This window comes from Thunnus albacares, chromosome 8 (genome assembly GCF_914725855.1).
Source record: "Thunnus albacares chromosome 8, fThuAlb1.1, whole genome shotgun sequence".
NCBI lineage: Eukaryota > Metazoa > Chordata > Actinopteri > Scombriformes > Scombridae > Thunnus > Thunnus albacares.
In genome coordinates, this window is record NC_058113.1 from 22,089,213 (window position 1) to 22,107,512 (window position 18,300).

Consider the following 18,300-nt stretch of genomic DNA (forward strand, 5'->3'; position numbering starts at 1 on the left):
AGCAGGTTGGAGATGCTGGGCAAAGCTTTGTTTCCAAGGTAACATGATGGAAATATTCATTTTGCTGACAGAGATTAGCATGATAAAAAAAAGACAGAATATTTAACCATGGAAACATTTTCTCTGTATATGATTATTGCCGTACTGTTTCATCTTTGATGTGACACATGCAACATTCAATGCAGTGGGCTTTATTGGCATGAAAGTTTCAAAAACAATGTTGCCAAAGCATTAAAATACAGTTTGTCCAAATATTTATACAGTAATATGAACATTAACACAACATTAAGATTGATATATATTAATTATATACATACAGTATATTCTATGTGTGTATGTGTGTCCCTCAGGTTGTGGCATGTTGATACATACTGGGCAGCAAGATATGCCCTGTCTCCTCCTATGAGTATTTTTAATTTTGAGAGGTCATTAAGCTCTTTGAAATCTGAAATTACAGAGTTGAACATGTTAAAGTAAATGTTTCTTGTTTCATTAATGTTTTGCATTGTAATAGTGTTGTATGAGCATCCATAATGGATTAATTGCTATATATACATATATGTGCTGCAATAATAAATCCATGTAAATCATGTCTCATAGAATTAGATGTGGCAGAGAGGCAGCTGATTTTATCAAATTGTAACAGCTCATAATAAACTAAGAAATAAAGGATATTGGAATATATGAAGGAGTCAACGTAAATATCACAGCAAAACTACATGTAGTCATTAAAGGTCAAAAAATTTTGCCAGTGAAAATCACATACAGTACAAATGCTACAGGAGAAGGAAAATACAATAAATCATGTTAAGGTCAATGTACTGTATATGCAGCACTACACAGTGTGTCCCTGCAAGAAATATTATACTGTGTTTTATAGGGAAAAAGCCATGTTTTAATAACTTGAATTTATCCATATACCACAATATACTGTACATAACTACATAAATCTGGAATGACACTGGTGACCTCTGCTTGGGGTGTGTGCCAAAATAATGCATCCCTATTTACCTCAGCTGCTCTTCTATAATATTCCTTTCTCTTTCACACATGCAGCCTCGGAGATTTTAGGGTGATTAATATTATATAATCAAACCTGCAACATTATGAAGTTGTAGTAGCATTTTATACAGCTTAAATATTGTTATAAGCAGAACTGTTTTTGGCTTTCTAAAATCAAAGCATCACTGTTAGATTCATCTGTTGTTAAAACCATAAAAAATTAATGTTACTCCTTTTACAGTAGACAGTGATTTTTGCTGTGCTCTACAAATGACATTACAGTAATTTATATGCAATACTGCAGATTTTCCATCTTCGTCGAAAAACATTTCGCTTCTCTTCTGATAATCCGTCTTAAAAAATAAAGTCTGAGTTAGATGGCGTGCAAAAACATGATGTAGTTCTTTGTATTTGACTAAGTGAGTGCACTTATGCAAACTTACTCAGTCGGCTACAGCTGACTTCCCAACTCTATTATCATATCGCAGTTATTAATGTATGATTGACCTATTTAAGTAATGGTACACATTTATCATTCTCTATGCCTTGTGATTACATATTTATTGCTTGCACATGCTCCACCCTCTGTCCTTCTCTTATTTTCTTTTTCTCCTTTCTCTCTTTTTTTTTGACCCCCCCACCTCGTTCTGTTCCTTCCCTCTCTTCCCCCCTGCGACATAGCCTCTGTCTCTCTTTGCTGAGGTGGCTGTACCTGCTGTGACTTTGACAAAGTAGTCTCCATGCGTGTAGTGGTGTATTTCTCTCTGTGTATGTGTGTGTGTGTGTGTGTGTGTGTGTGTGTGTGGACGCAAAGGAACAGAAGTTAAGAGTGTTTGTGTGCATGCATTGCTTTGCACTGCCTTCAGTTTTAGCTTGCAAATTTGTGTGACTGTTACTTTTGTTTAATGTGTGTATTGAACACATGCAGCGAGCATCTGTGTGCGTGTGTGTGTGTGTGTGTGTGTGTGTGAGCATACTGCAGCATGCTAGCACCTACGTCTACTGCTCATGTCATACTACTCCTCTGTTTTGTCCTCCATTACCCCTCACTTTTTTCATCCCTTGCTCTCTTGTTCACCTTGTTTCTCCCTGTGTGCTCCTCTTCTCCTGCCTTCCCCCCTCCATACCCCCTCCCGTCGCTCCCCTCACCTCCCTCTGCTTGTCTCCTCCCTCTCTGTCCCCTCCCTCATGTTTCCTCCTTCCTTTCTCTCTCATTGATAGTGAAGCATATGTGACTAGAATACTGAGGAGCTAATCATTATTCCACGAGCGGAGCACAGTGCTCAGGCAGAATGTCAATTCCTGCCCCCCCCACCCCAACCCCCCCACTCCCCCTCTGTCTTTCCCTCCATCTCCCTCCCCTCTTTTGCATGCTTTCCAAGCAATAGTTAACATGGAAGCAACATTTGCGTTCTGCAAAGAGAGAATTAAGGAAACACGCTTACAAATACACATTCACAATTGCAAACACCAGGCTTTTACCACCTGCAGCGCAGTGTATGTGTAATAGTTGAGTTAAGGTTTACATTTGTGCTGTGGATGTTATTTTGAGTGTGCGTGTGTGTGTGTGTGTGTGTGAGTGTGTGTGCGCGATACGTAGTTGTTATGTAAAAGTGCTCCACATCAATTTGTCAAGAGCAAAGAGGTGTGGGATGGAGATGAGAGAGAGAGACAGCTGTTGAATGCATATTTAGAGAGGAGGGAGACTGAAACAAAGAGAGACAGCAACAGCGGATACAGTTAGGCCTAAACCATCACTGATATTATGTTTAATTGCCTTATTGCATGTCTGCATGTGAGTTTGTCAAAGTACGAACATAAAACAACCAAGTTATCTATAGCGTGACATGTGATATGCGACAATCACTCTTTGAGTAGATTCAGTGTCACAAAGTTGTGCTGAAAACCAAGTGAGGGGTAAATTAGACCAGAGGTAAATTAAATAGACAATACACACTTAGACAATATACACACACACACACACACACACACACACACACACACTCTGGGACTGCAGGGCGTATGTCAGTGTGTGTGATGGAATGGGAGAGACAGCACACGGAGACTCCTCCTGACTTCCTGAAAACTGCAGCTGTGGGTCACAGCCAGGGGTAACGCTGTGTACACGACCCTCCCAACCTGCGCACACACACACATACACACACACACACACCACATGAACAAAGCCGCACAGCCTAAATAAAGAATTTTAAATTTGCAAGTTGGACGGCTGCAGATACAGTCATATCCAAACGTCCACACAGACATGCACACACACACACACATACACACACACACACACACAGAAAAAAATGCCATGGCCTAAGGGAACCTCTGGCGTGACATGGCTGCAGTCTAATAGGCTCAAGCATGAGTGAGTAATAGGTGCTCCAGCACTGTCCGCCCACTGGACAAAGACATCTTGAGATGCGCATTATTTTATGAGATGCAAAGTGAATAGGTGAAAACATGATGAAGCATTGGGTAGGGGTGGGGCTGGGGGTGGGGGGTGGGGTGTTTGAGACCAGAGCAGAGGAGACAGCTCAGCATTGTCACATACTATATTTGCTTCCCTATTTGATTAGGGGACAGCTACCAGAGTTGAAGTATCCAAAGGCTCAGATCAGAGGGCATTAGTCAATATGGGAGACACAAATAGGCCCTAACTTTAAATTATGCCACTACGTATTCACATTATGAGCGGAGTAAGTAAATGCTGTGGTTGGACGGGAGCAATGTGGAATTCATTTGTAATACACAAATAATAAACACATAGCAGGTTTTTATCATTTTATCAATTTAATTACTAATAGCTATCTTGTAACCTAACCGCTCTTTTTAAATATGTTTAAGCATAATTTACAAATATCACAGTAAGCCAGCACAGTGTTGTCACTAGCAATTAAAGGGCCACCTCATGCACAGTGTGACAAAATCAATGGTTCAACACACTGTGGTGAGTTTAATAGCCTTGGAGGACATGAAATGCTAAGGGAGCATTGGGGCTGCATGGTTGAGAAAAAGATCTATACTGAAAAGGCTACTCGGACCAACCAGTGCACCAGAGAGGAACAAAGGCATCATAAGGCCAATGTCCCAGCCTCGTTAGGGGGGATGAGACAGCGTAGCGTGATACAAGTTAGGCTTGTGACATCATATAGTGTGAGTTGCCTCTCTGGAGACTGCTGTCTGCTTGCGGTGGGCTCATGCTGTTGTGGAGTTGTGCCTTATATGAGTGAACATTATAAATAGTGAGGAGGATGTCAGCTCCATTCAAGGAAGTCCCACGTGAAGTGTCAGTGTGCTCCGGTGAGAGGAGAGATGATTTTCAGAAATGCGAGTGTGCAGCATGTGTGCATTGCGTACGCCTGCATACATGTTTGATCTCACCTCATGCTCTGATAGGATTTATACTCATGTGTGTGTTTACCTCTTCTTCCCCCGCTTGTGTTTGTGCATATCAGTGACATTATGTCAATATGTGCCGCTGTTTGTCAGCCCAATAGTGTGTTTACATATGATTCTGCTGTGTGTGTTCACATGTATATGTTGGCGTGTGTATGTCATAGGGTATGGGGCGAGTTGCGTGGTGGTGTGATAGTGTTTGTCACCCTGAGCATGTAGCCATGTCAAACTCTGTCAGGGTAGTTTACTCTGGCAAGGGATGTAACACATCCCTATGATTACTCTCTCTCTCTCTCTCTTTCTATCTATCTATCTGTTGGTGTGCGTGTAAGTGTGTGTCTGTTTCTGATTGTGTGGCCAGTTTTTTGCCTTTCCTCTTATTTCAAATGCTTATCGCAGAAACTGACAGAGAGAAGAGAGAGGGTGGGGAAGGGGGGGGGGGGGTGAGTTGATATTCATCTTTGAGAAAAATACCTTGGAGGGAGAGAGAAAGAGAGAGAGAGAGAGAGAGTGAAGAAGTGGGTGTTGGGAAAGAGGAGGGAGGGAGGGGAGAGAGTGGGAGGGTGCAGAGAGAGAGAGAGAGAGAGAGAGAGAGCTGATTAGATTGGAGAAAGCCAAGGAGGTATGGGTATACTATTGAGCAAGGGGAGAGACAGAGAGGAGAGAGGCAGAGGGGAGGGTGACTAAGTGAATGCAGTTTGCCATCGCGTGTCGCCGAATCACAGCGAAGTCCACAGGCAGGCGGATGGATTGGACCTGAATCAACAAATGGATACAGAAAAACTGGATATACACTGCATATGAGGCGAAAATACGGGAGGACGAAGAGTCTGCCTTCATATCCTTTTATCTCTGCATCAGATACTGCTGTGAGGTACCCACAGGGAGGGAAAGGAAAAAAGCGGACAACTCATTTCTCTCTAACACCCTTGGAAGCTGAGGAGCTGTGAGCCAGAATAGAGTCGACTGTGGGACTTGCTGGGATTGAATATATGCTCAGTAAGTATTTGTATAGGCTGTAAATGCCAGTGTATGAGTGTGTCTATGTGTGTGTGGATTAATGCCTCTGGCTTGTGCACTGCCTCTGATGCTTTTTTCATGAAGAAAGAGAAAAGGGAGAAAATAAGAGAGGAAAGAAGGGAATGCAAATGCAGTTATGCTGCAATGTCTCTTCTATTGTGATATGCTGTTTGCATCACTGAACAGCTTTTTAAAAAAACAAAAATTTAAACAACTACCCCAGACTTGACTCTGTGTGTTTGTGCCTTTTCCTCCACAGTGCCGGTGTGTGTGTATGTGAGTGTGTGTGTTAGCTGATAATAGCAGCCCCATTGGTATTCAGCGGAGGGAGCTCCAGGATCTCGCTGCGCCTTTCCCCAGGATGGGATCACAGAGCAGGGATTGTGCTTGCCTGTGGAGAGCCCGCTGAAATGGGTGAGTGTCCGTCCTTCTCTTCCTTCTTTTTTCCCTTTCTCCGTACTCTTTCTCCCCTCTTTTTTGTTTCTTATTATCTCTCTGTCTGCCTCCTCTTCTTCAGTCTGCAGTTATGTTCAGAGCATTTTCACCCCTGATGGGTTTTCCCTTGGTTTCCTCATGTCTCTCCTTTTACCTCACCCATTCAGCCTGTCCAACCCACCTCTCTACCTCTCCCCCACCTGTTTCCCTCCATCCCTCCTTCTGCCCTCTTTTCATCCAGTATCCATCTCTCCTCATCTCCTCCCCCCCCCCCCGTCGAGACATAAACAGGCCTGTCCGGTTTGATGGATTTTGATGAAATCTGAATGGCTCACTTCAATTTGTCCCCCCCCCACCACCCCCTCTCTCTTTGCCTCTCTCTCTCCTCCCCTCCTCGGCTGTGTCACCCCTCCCCCCTGCTCGCCTCCATCCCCTCTCTCGGTCTCTTCAAGCTCCTCTCCACATTCACTTTGAATTCAGACACGCCGCCGATGTTTGAGTCTCTCTCCTGACATAGGCAATGAATGGAGATGCTGTGGATCAGTGTGTGTATGTGTGTGTGTGTGTGTGTGTGTGTATGTATGTGTGTGGAAGGATTGCTATTTCAGTGTCTGTGTCAATCATTTCAATAGTGTTTCATGTGTATGCATCTGTGACACAATGCAGAGAGGGCAGAGGTCTGTGTTCAGCCTCAGTGTGTGGGATTGGTGGAACATAAGGTTATGAAGTAGATCAATGTGTTTAATTGCTTCAGGCATGTCAGCTGTGACACATATGCAGGTGCAGACACACACACACACACACACACACACACACAGACTGTAACTCTTTTTACACGCACCTCTGTCTTTTTGCACTCCATGCTGACATACCTTCTGCACACCAATTCACACCCACCTACATCTTTTCGCACCTGCGACACAATAGCATGCTAATGGCAACAAAGGCTGTGTGCGCACACTCACATACACACGCAAAAACAAATACAGACACTACCTAACCACTGTGCCAACACACACATGTGGTCTCATCCTAAATGGTCCTATGAGGATATGAGTGTCACAGGAGGGTCATATCTATCCTCACAGCAGTATTGATTGGAGCTGATACACTGAATGGCCTCTAATGTTTCATTTTAAATGGACCATCACCTCACTGGACTCTGTAAAAAGGAAGCAGTCACTAAACCTATTTAATGATTTTGTTGTGTTCTGTTAAAAGAAATGATTTTGTGACTGCATGGCTCTGAACTCTGGACATCTACTTTTAAAAAAGTGTGTGCTCTCTCTTTACTGTTCTGAATTAAGACAGTATTCATTAATTTATATGTGAGCTGTTTTATTAGAAAAAACAGCTTATAGTCAACAGGTGCAAACTGTTGCATAGTAACAGAGAGGCCACTACCTGTTGGGTAGCTAAGATTTGACATCCTGCTGCTATTTTTAGATTTAGGTGATCTATTTGACAAAACGCTGTATGATTTATTAGGAAATAAAAAAAAATCTGCAGGCAGCCAAGTCTGTCTAAGCTCAGGCCAACATTAGTTTTGCCATCTGTCATCGACATGCATACCTGTCAGCCTGGAACATTGTTGGTCTGAAAGGATGTAAGAATATGTCTTGGCACAATAGAAAGTCATACATAAATGTGACAATATGCATTGGAGTCAAAATAATGATCAAAGTAAGAACAAAGTCTGATTAGTCATGGCTGTATTTTGTTTGTATAAATTAAATGCCAAAGGACACAGTCAAATGCCAACACTTTACCCTGTCAATTATCTCAAATGCTGCCTGAAAGCTGTGACACACTTAAAGTCGTAGTGTTTGACTGTAGAAATATAAAATTAGTTTGTGTGAAGACATGAAACCTAGAATTTGTGGCAAAATGAAATTGTTACTCCAGTCAAGTTCAAAATTTCTTTTAGTGGAAGGTCTCATCTATACATTTTTCTTCTTCTGTTTATTATTTTTTTCTTTAATGTCTTGAACAAAGCTACTCAGTGACTTAATTAAGAGATTACTTTTTTATTGCATTTGCACAAAAACCTCAGTTTTACACCTAAGAGGGAATTTTCAACTGTAAGTTTGTTATGATTCCAACTTTGTTAAAATATGAAATAAGTGTGTCAAACCGTGATCCTTGTAAGGTGTTTTGTACTGAACTGTGAGCTGAATAGTGTCACACTCCACCACTCCTAGAATCCAAACCTGTCTATACTAGGTCACTTTTTCAAGAAAGAAAGTTCTAATGAATTTTAATCCAAACCAAATAGCCAAATCTAAAAATATATTAGAATGAACTTTGTTACACTCATTCATGGTGCCTCTGCTGCTTAAGTGACAAGCTCATGTTACTGTTGCATTTACCTTCATCCATGATTTGACTATGGTGCCAAATCCAAAATATTCCCTCCCATTACTTTCAGATGGTTTGGTGTCAAGTTCTGCACGACTCACTAGTTTTCTCCTTTTTGTATTAGCAAAGAGAGTAACAATAGTCTAAGGCAGCGGGGCATGCAGTATTTCAGACGGACAGTGTGTTTTAGGAAGACCCCCGCTGGAGTACAAGGCACACCCTGTTGCTCTTCTACACAGAGAATTTTGAATTTCAGCAGATCATTACAGATCAAATAATAGTTTAAATTTTGTATAAAAAGTGACAGGCCTAGTCTATACCAGTCAAGTATGACTGCTTGTACCTGACCAATGCTATGTGCCCGGACTGCAGTCCTCCACCTGCCTCAGGCACATTCACCAGTCAGAGGTCTCTCTCTGTCCTTCATTGTGCTCCCTCAAATGCATCTTGTCTTGGATACTGTGTGACATGATGGACAGCTAACTTGGAATTGAAGAAAAAGACAGGAGAAATGATTGGATGAAAGTAGTAGAGGTGTAGATATAAAATTGGATAGAAGGAATAGAAGAGAGATGTGACGGGGGAGAGTGTTTGAAGGTGAGCTTGTTGGAAGAGAGTGAAAGGATCAAATCATAGAGTGAGTGGAGAGGAGGAAGGAGCAAACAAGCAGCAAAGTCGGAGGAAAAGTGACAAGGACGGAATAGACAGCAGGACGACAGACAGGGTGGAGTGTGATGAGGAGGAGAATGACGTACGCGATAAGGCAGAGTGACACAAATGTCAACATGCTAACCTTTCATGCACTCTCACTCTCTCCACTTTACTTTGCCTCTCTTCTTCCTCTCCTCTAGATCTGAAGCCTTGCAGAGATGGACACCAAATGGGCAACATGGAAGCCAACATACACCCTCCAGCGACTAGCTTTCCACACCTAACTGCCTCCACCTTCTCCAGCCATCAGCTTGAACCATCCCAGCGAGGGTTGCAACTGCAGAGTTGAGGACAAGCCAGACTGTGATACCAGAACTACAGGAAGTAGAGAAAAGCAGAGGGGGACAAGCCTCAGAGGAGTTGACGTACAACAAAGCAATCAACCTGTTGAGCATACGATTGAGCTTGTCGGACTTCATCAGAAATGAAATAGGTTGCAGTGATGCTTGAGCAATGGTATGGAGCCTTCGGACATATCCGGATTTATCGACCGGATATCCTATCGAGATTACGACACTTTTGTGCACACCTCAGAGCAGGGCCGCTCTTCCAGATTGGCTTGTGGGCAAAAGCGAGTAATTGAAAATCCCCCCTCGAGAGGCTCTCTGTTCTGATTTGTTGTGGGGGGAGGAGGGCTTATTTTTTATAAAGAACAATTTTGAAGAAAAACCCCCCCCCTCTTTATCCCACATTTTTTCTTTTTTCTTTTCCACCATCTTCTCACACATTGCGGAGAAATACATTATGAAGCAGCACCATTCTTCTTCATCCTCCCTTGGTGACGGAGAGAGAGGAGGGACAGACTGTCCAGAATAGATAACGAGCAAGGAGACTGGCACTGAGGAGAGGAGAGGGAGAAAAAAAGGAGCAGAAAATAGAGGGAAACAGGTAGAGAAGGAAGAATACAGAGAGTAAGAGAAGGAGGTAGAGAAGGCAAGAAAAGAATAGAGAATTAACTAAGATTGTTCAAAATCCTCTTCAAGACCTCAAGTCTCTCTTTCTAATTCGTCTGTGCTGTGTTGGAGGCTAGTTAGCGCAATGGGCAGGGGAGGGGTCAAGATTTACACCAGGGGGGGCACTTGAGCAGGAGAGTAGGGTTATGTCCCCCCTGCACCTGCCTGGTCTGTATCATAGTGTTTGGCAGGAAGACAGATTGAGAGATGGCTTGGTAAACAGACAGCTATACTGAATGACAGACAAGCTCTGAGGCTGGTAAGACAGACCGATAGGAAGACAGAAAGAGAGGAAGACTGGAAGACAGGTACACAGCCTATTCCAAGTGTCAGGCAGAGAGCCAGGCAGACAGTCAGCGCCGGCACAGTAGACAGCATGCAATTCATTGTCATTCTATGCAGTGTGTGAGGAAAAGACAGAGAGAAGGAAAGAAAGCATAGACAGAAAGAAAGGAGAGGAGTATCCCTGTGTTTGTAGCTTCTAGAGAATCTCACTTTGTCTGCATCCACCTCAGTCAGTACTGTGGCAAAGCTCATGCACTAAAAAAACAGGTGGGGAGGGAGGGGGCTTTTACTAGAAAGAAAATACAGGTTGGAGCGAGAGAGAGAGAGAGAGAGAAAGAGAAGGAGGGAGGCAGGCAGAGAAACAGAGGGAGAGAGCAGGTGTCTGAAATCCTCCCCTTCATCTGCTTGTCATTTACTCCTTTATGTTCTCTCGTCATCTGGTGAGGTGATTGGTTTTCTGATGCCGGTGTTCCTCTGCTCATAGGCCCTCCGCAATCCCGAGGAAAACAAGAGGTGGGCAGACAGAGGAAAGCAGAAAAAGACAGCATAAAAGAAAAGGTGGAGCCCCATTTTGATTGACTAATCTTCACCCCTACCTTTTTTTATTTGTCAAGACGGGCTATTGTTATTTTTTGCCTTTTTTTCTTAAAGTAAGAGATAGAGGGAAGAAAAACAGCTTCCCGATCAATCCCTCATTCTCTTTGTACACAGAATTGAACCTCTTCTCTCATCAATTGTAGATTTTTTCCTTACCTTGTTCTAAAGGGATTATTTTCTCCATCAGAATATAAACACTGGGATCCTCTAGATTCTATCCATATGTCCTCCCCCCGATGAAACAGTGTGAACCCCTCTGACTCCCCCTAAGGCCTCCCCCCTTGGCTGAAGTGCTAAAACCCTGTGGTCCCAGATCTCAATGCCTGTGTTGACTCACTACAACAGCGATAATATGGCACAGCGCTTCTGATACTGTCTGATTCATTCTGTAAGTAGGACTCTCTCTCTTTTTCTATGTGTTTGTGTGTGTGTTTCTGTTCACATGTACACTGCATGTCATTAGCGTGTATTCAGCTCATGTATGCAGAAACACAGACGTGGTCTGTCTTTCTGCAGTGTTGGTTTTATGGTGTCTTCACAGCGGATTTGCTTTCCTGTGCTTCCTCTGCTTCAGGCAATTTGAGCATGTGTGTGTGTGTGAGAGTGTGTGTGAGTGTGTGTCTGCCAAAGCAGGAGATTTTGATCTTACAGCCAAGCTTACAACAGCATCAGAGTGGTGTCAGAAAGAGGCGAAGGAGGGGCTTTTCTCTGGGTGTGGGTTTGTGTGGGTGTGTGTGTTTGTGCAGGCCCACATATTGGTCCTGAGGTTAATTTGAACTAATTAGTGGTGAGTATTTTTGCTTCTCAGAGCAGTTTTTTGGTTCTGTGTCAGTGTACTTGCATTCATTAGGGTGAGATGGAAAGGGGATGGGGGGCTAAAACTGAAGAGGGTGAACCAGCTAATGAGAATGACTCTGATTCCCTGACTAGTTCTTTGTTGCCTCCATTTCACGTCTAATGCCCTGAGCATTACACCCCGGCTGCATATCATTTCAGCCTCCTTTTATCTCCCTATGTGTTGCTTTGGATGAAACCCTGTACTGAGACCCAGCCTCTGCAATGTCCTGCATATTACTAAGCCCATCTATCTCTGCAGACACATCCACATCTTTATACACTCCCACAGTCACCAGGCCCTGCACCAGGAGACGCTCAATCAAGATAGTCCCTTCAAACAGACCAATGAACTGTGAATAACGCCATTACACAAACTCCCAGCTCAGAGCGTTACAGAGACAGAAAGATTGGGAGGGTGGAAAAAAAAAGGAAGGAAAAAAGCACAAGAGAAAGAGAGAGAGAGAATAGAAAACATTCTAGAGATGGAAGAACAAGAGCGGAGGGGAATGAGAGAGGAGACATAGAAAGAGTGAGACAGAAAGCAACAGAGAGGAGGACACATAGAGGAGGGAGGGTGAGAAACAGAGAGGGAAAAGGGAGCGTGTGGGTCTAGAGGGGCCGCAGAGCAGGAAAAGACCTCTGCTCCATGGGAGCACTCTGATGGGCTTAGCAAGGCCCCGCTTTGTTCACACTGTTGGTCAGCCTCTCAGAATTAAGATTACTAAATAATACGATTACTGCAGCTGCACACTGATAACACACTGCTGCCGATCCCCTTTGTCACTGTTAGAAAACCCAGAGAAGAGAGGAGGAGTGGCATATGATGGCATCAAAGGCATGACTGTACTGACTACACAACACTGTCACAAGGGCTTTCGCCTCACAACATGGCTTCTCTGTTTGGAGATGAGTAAAAGTGGGAAGAGTTGGTGTGACTTTTCATATGAGAAAAAATAAACTAAAGTTTTTTTTTTCCTCAAATGGATGAATGTCGTGACATATGTGACATCAATTTTGACTCGTCTTATCCTTTCTCCAGTTGTTAATGTGTCACTGTCAGCCCCAAAGGGACTAAAAAAGTCAACTAAACAAGACACGTCCCAATCTATTGCGACTGCACATGTGTAAACATAAAGCAAGGCTCTAATGGTGAGACGCCTGCCCCTTATCTCCGATGTTTTACACTGCATCCACTGGGTGGGCTATTTGTTTCATGTTTCCGTGCTTGACAGCTTTGACACGGATTCCTGCCAAGTTGACCTTGCAGTTTAAAGAGTAATAAAAGCTGAATTCCCAGGCTATGTTGCACATCGATACGTGTTCTTCTGGTAGCTGATAAATGGTCTTCCACCCCTCGGGAGTGGGGAAAAACAAGCAGGCAGCAGAAAACTGCTGTCCAGTCCTGCTCAGCAGAAGTAAAGCACAACCATCTGAAACCTACTGCTCCCAGAGTAGTGAGCTAATATCAGGGTTGGGCTGGGCTCAAACCCCCCTCCTATGAGATATGAAGTATCTTCTCTTTCCTCTCAGCAGGAGAAACCATTTGCCTGCAGAGCTAAAGATTAGCTTGGAGCAGGAAACAGAAAATACGCATTTAGCATGTGATGGTATAGTAGAAAAGTAACAAACAACAACCCAGAGTGGAGGACACAAAACGAAACAAATGAATTATGACACACAGCCCAAACATCCAGTTTAAAACAGCCTTAAACCACTGAGATTTAGCAACCATTCATTTCAGTTTGTTTCTGTTCCTGTGCAGCACATTTGTCATCTATTGGAGGTTTCATGCAATGTCATGTGGTGTATTTACTTCAGTGACATCATATAAACTTTGAACCCAGGCCCTTCCTAGCCGAGCCCCCCCTTAGTCACAAAATAACTGTATGACTCACACCGTAGAACCAGTACAGCTCCAGTCAAAAAGGATCCATGCTGAAAAACATACACTCTGCTCAGCGAGTCCAGACATGCTGAAACAGAAAGGCCATATGGAGATGAGGTGCCAAATTATCAGTTACGTGTTTGTGTCATTCAGTCTCTCCCTTTTAAGTGCTTTTTACAACAGCAGTATACAGTGTTGGGACAGTATACTCCAATCATTTCACTTGACTTGGTATAAATTGCAGCAGAAAAGCACATGGTTCATAGGATAATCTTTCACTTTGAGTTTCAGAGCTTCCTATTGCCCCTGTTTGTGCCAGTCAGGTCCTTTCAGATCAGTGATCCCGTCATCCCTCAGGGTAAGATTTTCTAATTGCTGGTTCAGATTTTATTCGCTTGTTCCAGTTTTGATTGTGCTTACATCAATCCTTGATAATTCTCCACTTATGTTACCGTTTAGACAAAAGCACATTTTTACATTGTTTGCACCATTAATCATTTTACAGTTCTTTGGAAGTAACAGCTGTTCTTTCTTCAAAGGTGGTCAGCACCTTTCTTTAACTGTGCTATAATAGCTAGCAGGAAATGCTCAATTCTTCTAAAAAATGTCATAGATAATTGTTAGACTGTTAACAACAGTGAATCTATCATTTTCTTATCAACTCTGCTTCTGCTATCATACCCCATGATGCCTCTTGTGTGGCAGTACACCCCTGAAGTGCCTCTGACAGCCCCTGCTCAAAAGTGAGCCAGGCTAATTTTGGATATGAGATCTCTTCTAACACTGAGCAGCACTTCAGTTTCCTCTGCCTTCAATCCTCCACCGCTTGACCACCAGCGCGAGGCACTGCAGCCTGCACTAAACCTTTGCTCCTCATTGCCTAATGGAGCACAAAAAATGGCCCTGTTTGCTTAGTCGTTTGTCCACTCCTGCTTGCTTCAGGCTAGCTGGCCTTGGGGGAAAGATTGAGTGTGTGTGTGTGTGTGTGTGTGGAGGGTGACAAGAAACGGACATTAGGACACACATGCCCTTTCCATAATGTGCTCCCGGCTGGGCTGTTTGGCTGGCCATAAAGTGAATGCCGCTAATGGCCTCTCAGTTAATGGAGTCATTAAGATTGGATTGCAAGAAGATAAAAGCAATGTGTATAATGTGTGTGAACCTGGTGGAAGTGTGATCGTTAGTATACATATGTGTCCTGTTACTGTAACTGCTTTGTGTATTTCTAGTTGTAGTGCCTCAGTAGCTACACCCAGGACAACACTAAAGGCGGCAGTGACACTCCTTGGCATTAGCATTAGTAGAAAAGGTCAGTATTCTATCAATGTAATTGTAATACGGTCTGAGGCTCAGGTGATCAGTCCTGACCCGGCCTGTCCTAATCAGCCGTCTCACGGAGCCTCAGAAAGTCACAGCTATAATGTTTCACTGCTAGACTGCCACTGCCTAGTGTGAGTGTGTAAGTGACAAAGGCTGATAAGCTTGCTTTTGAGGTCATTTCAGGACCCGTCCCCAAGAGAATTCAGCAAGGCTGGCGAAAGGCATTCTGGGTAGTGTTGCGTGTTGTTTTCATGGTGGCATGACTGCTCATTAAGTCTATGTCAATTTCTTGATGCTCACCAGAGGGTTTGCTTATGTCACCGTGCTCATCATATTTTAAGCTTCAGCTGCAATTGGTCCAGCTTGCCTCATTCACTTGTTGTAATGCCCTTTATCGTACCACAGGGGAAGTTAGTTTGCAGACAGAATTAACATTAAATCAAAGATAAAATAATTAAAACAGAATGGAAAACTCTTTCTAATTAGGGCAGACAGAGAGTCAATAGCTTGACTTGCTAAATTCGGCATATATTCACATTTGTTTTGCCGACTTTGGAAAGTATTACTTTTTAAAAAATCTAATTGAAGGTGCATTTTACTACACTGTTTACAAATATACCACACTCACATATCTCTGCCAGCCTCATGGGTAATAATGGGTAATATTTATCTGTCAAATGGTGTCAGTCCATGTATCAGGAGATCAGAAAATACATTTCAGAGTGAAAGAGCGCGCCTTTTAATCTAATCAGTTACTAAGTAGGCGAAGCCCGTAGCTGGAAAATGGTGTCTCAGCAGGGGATGTCATACTGCAATCACTGATCAAACCTGTCTGCAGACCCCTGAGGAAGCCTGAGGGGGTCATGCTGCAAAATAAGAAAAAAATGGTTTAATTTCAGTTATTTTATTTTGAGATAGGATAGCCAGGGCATATTTTAGAAGCGACTCATATCTCAATTCAGAGATTTTTATCATTACTGTCATCACATTATAAACACTTTGTAATTATAGTGTATTCAAATTATATATGTATCTGTTTGGGGAGTCTGTCTGTGAATATGTTTGGAAAAACTGTATTTATACAGTTTGACTGTGAGAGCAATGTATTTTTTGCTACAGTATGAGTTGAAGTACCCTGTAAGCAATCTTGTACTGTTCATCCACTCTGGTATAATTCTACATAACTGCTTTTATGTGAAAAAATGTTCAAAAGTCATTCAGGTAACAGCATTGTCAGCCTTCCTCTAGTGAGTCTCTTTTACATTTTAATGTTTCCCTGCTGTTCATGCTGAGCAGCAGTTTGCCTGACAGTGTAATAATGGCACTCATCATGACATCTACAGGTATCGCATCTCTCTGAAACCAACCATTAATACATGTACGACTCAGCTCAGCTCCACTCGCCTCTGTAGGAGTGCATGGTGGACCTGCATCAGATAGTATTTGAACATATTTGCTTTTCCATACTTGGAAAAATAAAATAGTAGTGCAGATAAGCGCACCACCTATGTAGTGTTTGAAAGTGGGACAAAGCAACATAGTAGTTGTTGTTTGTTGTGTCATTCACATACATATACATAAGAGCCTAGAGCCCACATTGACTTCTTATAACAAATATTACAATGTAAACAACTTTAATTAAAAACATTACAATCTGTCAAAAAAGCTGCTCTTATGAAAACAACTACTACAACTCAATTCATGGATAATCATCCAAATACAAGAAGTAATTAAACATTTTTCTAAAAGGCATAGCCCCTAAATCATCATGTAATGAAAAAGTAAAACATAAAATGGAATCTCTGTGCACACAGAGATCTTTGACTTTTGCTTAAATTCTTTTTCACATAAAATTTATAATTTTTTTAATGAGGTAATATATTCTTTAATTGGGCTGGTACCAAAAATCAACAGCCCATCTTTGCATATTGTAAAATGAAAAATAAATTAATCGTACATAATAAAGATCCCATCTTAGTAGTCCAGAGATGTCAATGAAAAATGTCCAAACTAAAGATCTTTCTAGTAAGCCACTGTTGACAGGTGTGCTCCAAAGCTGGTTAATCTCATACTGTATGTATGATGTTCAGAGGTTCCCATCTTATATCACGACTGACAGATTTCACTGCAACAATATTTTTTTAAATGTATCGACAATAAAGAAGATAAAACACCAGCATAAATGTTCATGTCATTGTAGAATGTTAATGAAATGACCTACGTAAAAGTGTTCTTCCATAAATTAAGATCAAACACCGTTATTTAAGTTGTTTTCAACCTGGCCCAGTCTCAGACTTCAGCAGATGGATCATCGTTTATTAAGAAATCCATAAAAGGTTAATTCACTTAACAAGAAGTTGTCACTTTTTTGACATTTATATCTTCAGTTAGTCTGTAAGTAGCCCAAACTGCAGCCCACTTATATATAGTACATCAAATACAAAAGATGCCAGCATCTGCGTCTTCATACTAAAATGTAGTCTGAGGCCAAATTTCATCACTGTTTCCATGTTTTGCCCTGTGTCTCGTTTCCACAACAGTGGTATTTTGGGATTGTGAGTCAAGAGCCTGTAATCAGCTCCACCAATTAGAAGTATTAACATGCGAGTCAGTTCCAGCTCAGCTGCCTCGGTCCAAATGGTGATGCGGCAGTTGATTATGGGCTTCTGCCTGATTTTAAACAGAATATTTAATTGACTGAATGAAACATATTATTCTAAATAGACTCATATTATATCATTTTAACTGGATTAAAAAAATACAACAGATGTGATTAATTAACTAATTTGTGGTTTTATGGGCTTTTGATCTGCATGAACATGTGGTTGGTCTGGAAAATAATGGCAGCGTTTTTTCAGCTGAGTCAAAACTTGGCCGTGATGACAACCCCCCGCCACTGCCCCCCGCTGCAACCACACACACAGAAATGTCATGGAATAGTATAAATATTATCTGCATCATTGACTTTTTGTGATATAACTTTCAGATGAACTCAAATGTAATAATTGTAGTGTGTGAATGATGTAAATTCAGACACCCAGGGAAGGAAGTGATGACTATAATTAAGGTCATATGAAGGTGTGCGTGACAATAAGTAAAAATTATTTGCTAGAGCAAAGTTATTCTTTAAATGGTTTGACACCTTCCTGATGGTGATAGTTTTCTACTTCACTTAAGCTCAAGGGCGTAGGTTTGGTTTTAACTTAGGTAGGGACATTTTTTGTCGGACAGCTAAAATAATTGTGTATGTGTACTTGCTGTCTATCATTCTTTTCTCTTTCATAGGCACATGTGCACACAAACATACACACAGAAAGAGCCTGACTCTGCAAAATGTTTACTGAATATGCATATGTTGACTTGCCTGAAACTGGACTTGTATCATGATTTTCGCTCTGATTTTTACATTTAATTTTATTGATAGTATACTTAACTATAAATCTGAGACCAAAATTAATATTTAAAAATAACATGTCATAGACTGTCACAATA

General features: G+C 42.0%; 1 protein-coding gene across 1 annotated transcript in view; it reads left to right on the forward strand.

Annotated features, from left to right (window-relative positions):
* Positions 1–18,300, forward strand: part of grik5 (glutamate receptor, ionotropic, kainate 5) — a 91,027-nt gene that overhangs the window by 1,740 nt on the left and 70,987 nt on the right. Inside the window, exons 2-4 of the mRNA XM_044358417.1 lie at positions 5,269–5,406; positions 5,687–5,841; positions 9,072–11,154. The gene's annotated coding sequence lies outside the window, so the exon portion shown is untranslated. The remainder of the gene's footprint in view (positions 1–5,268; positions 5,407–5,686; positions 5,842–9,071; positions 11,155–18,300) is intronic.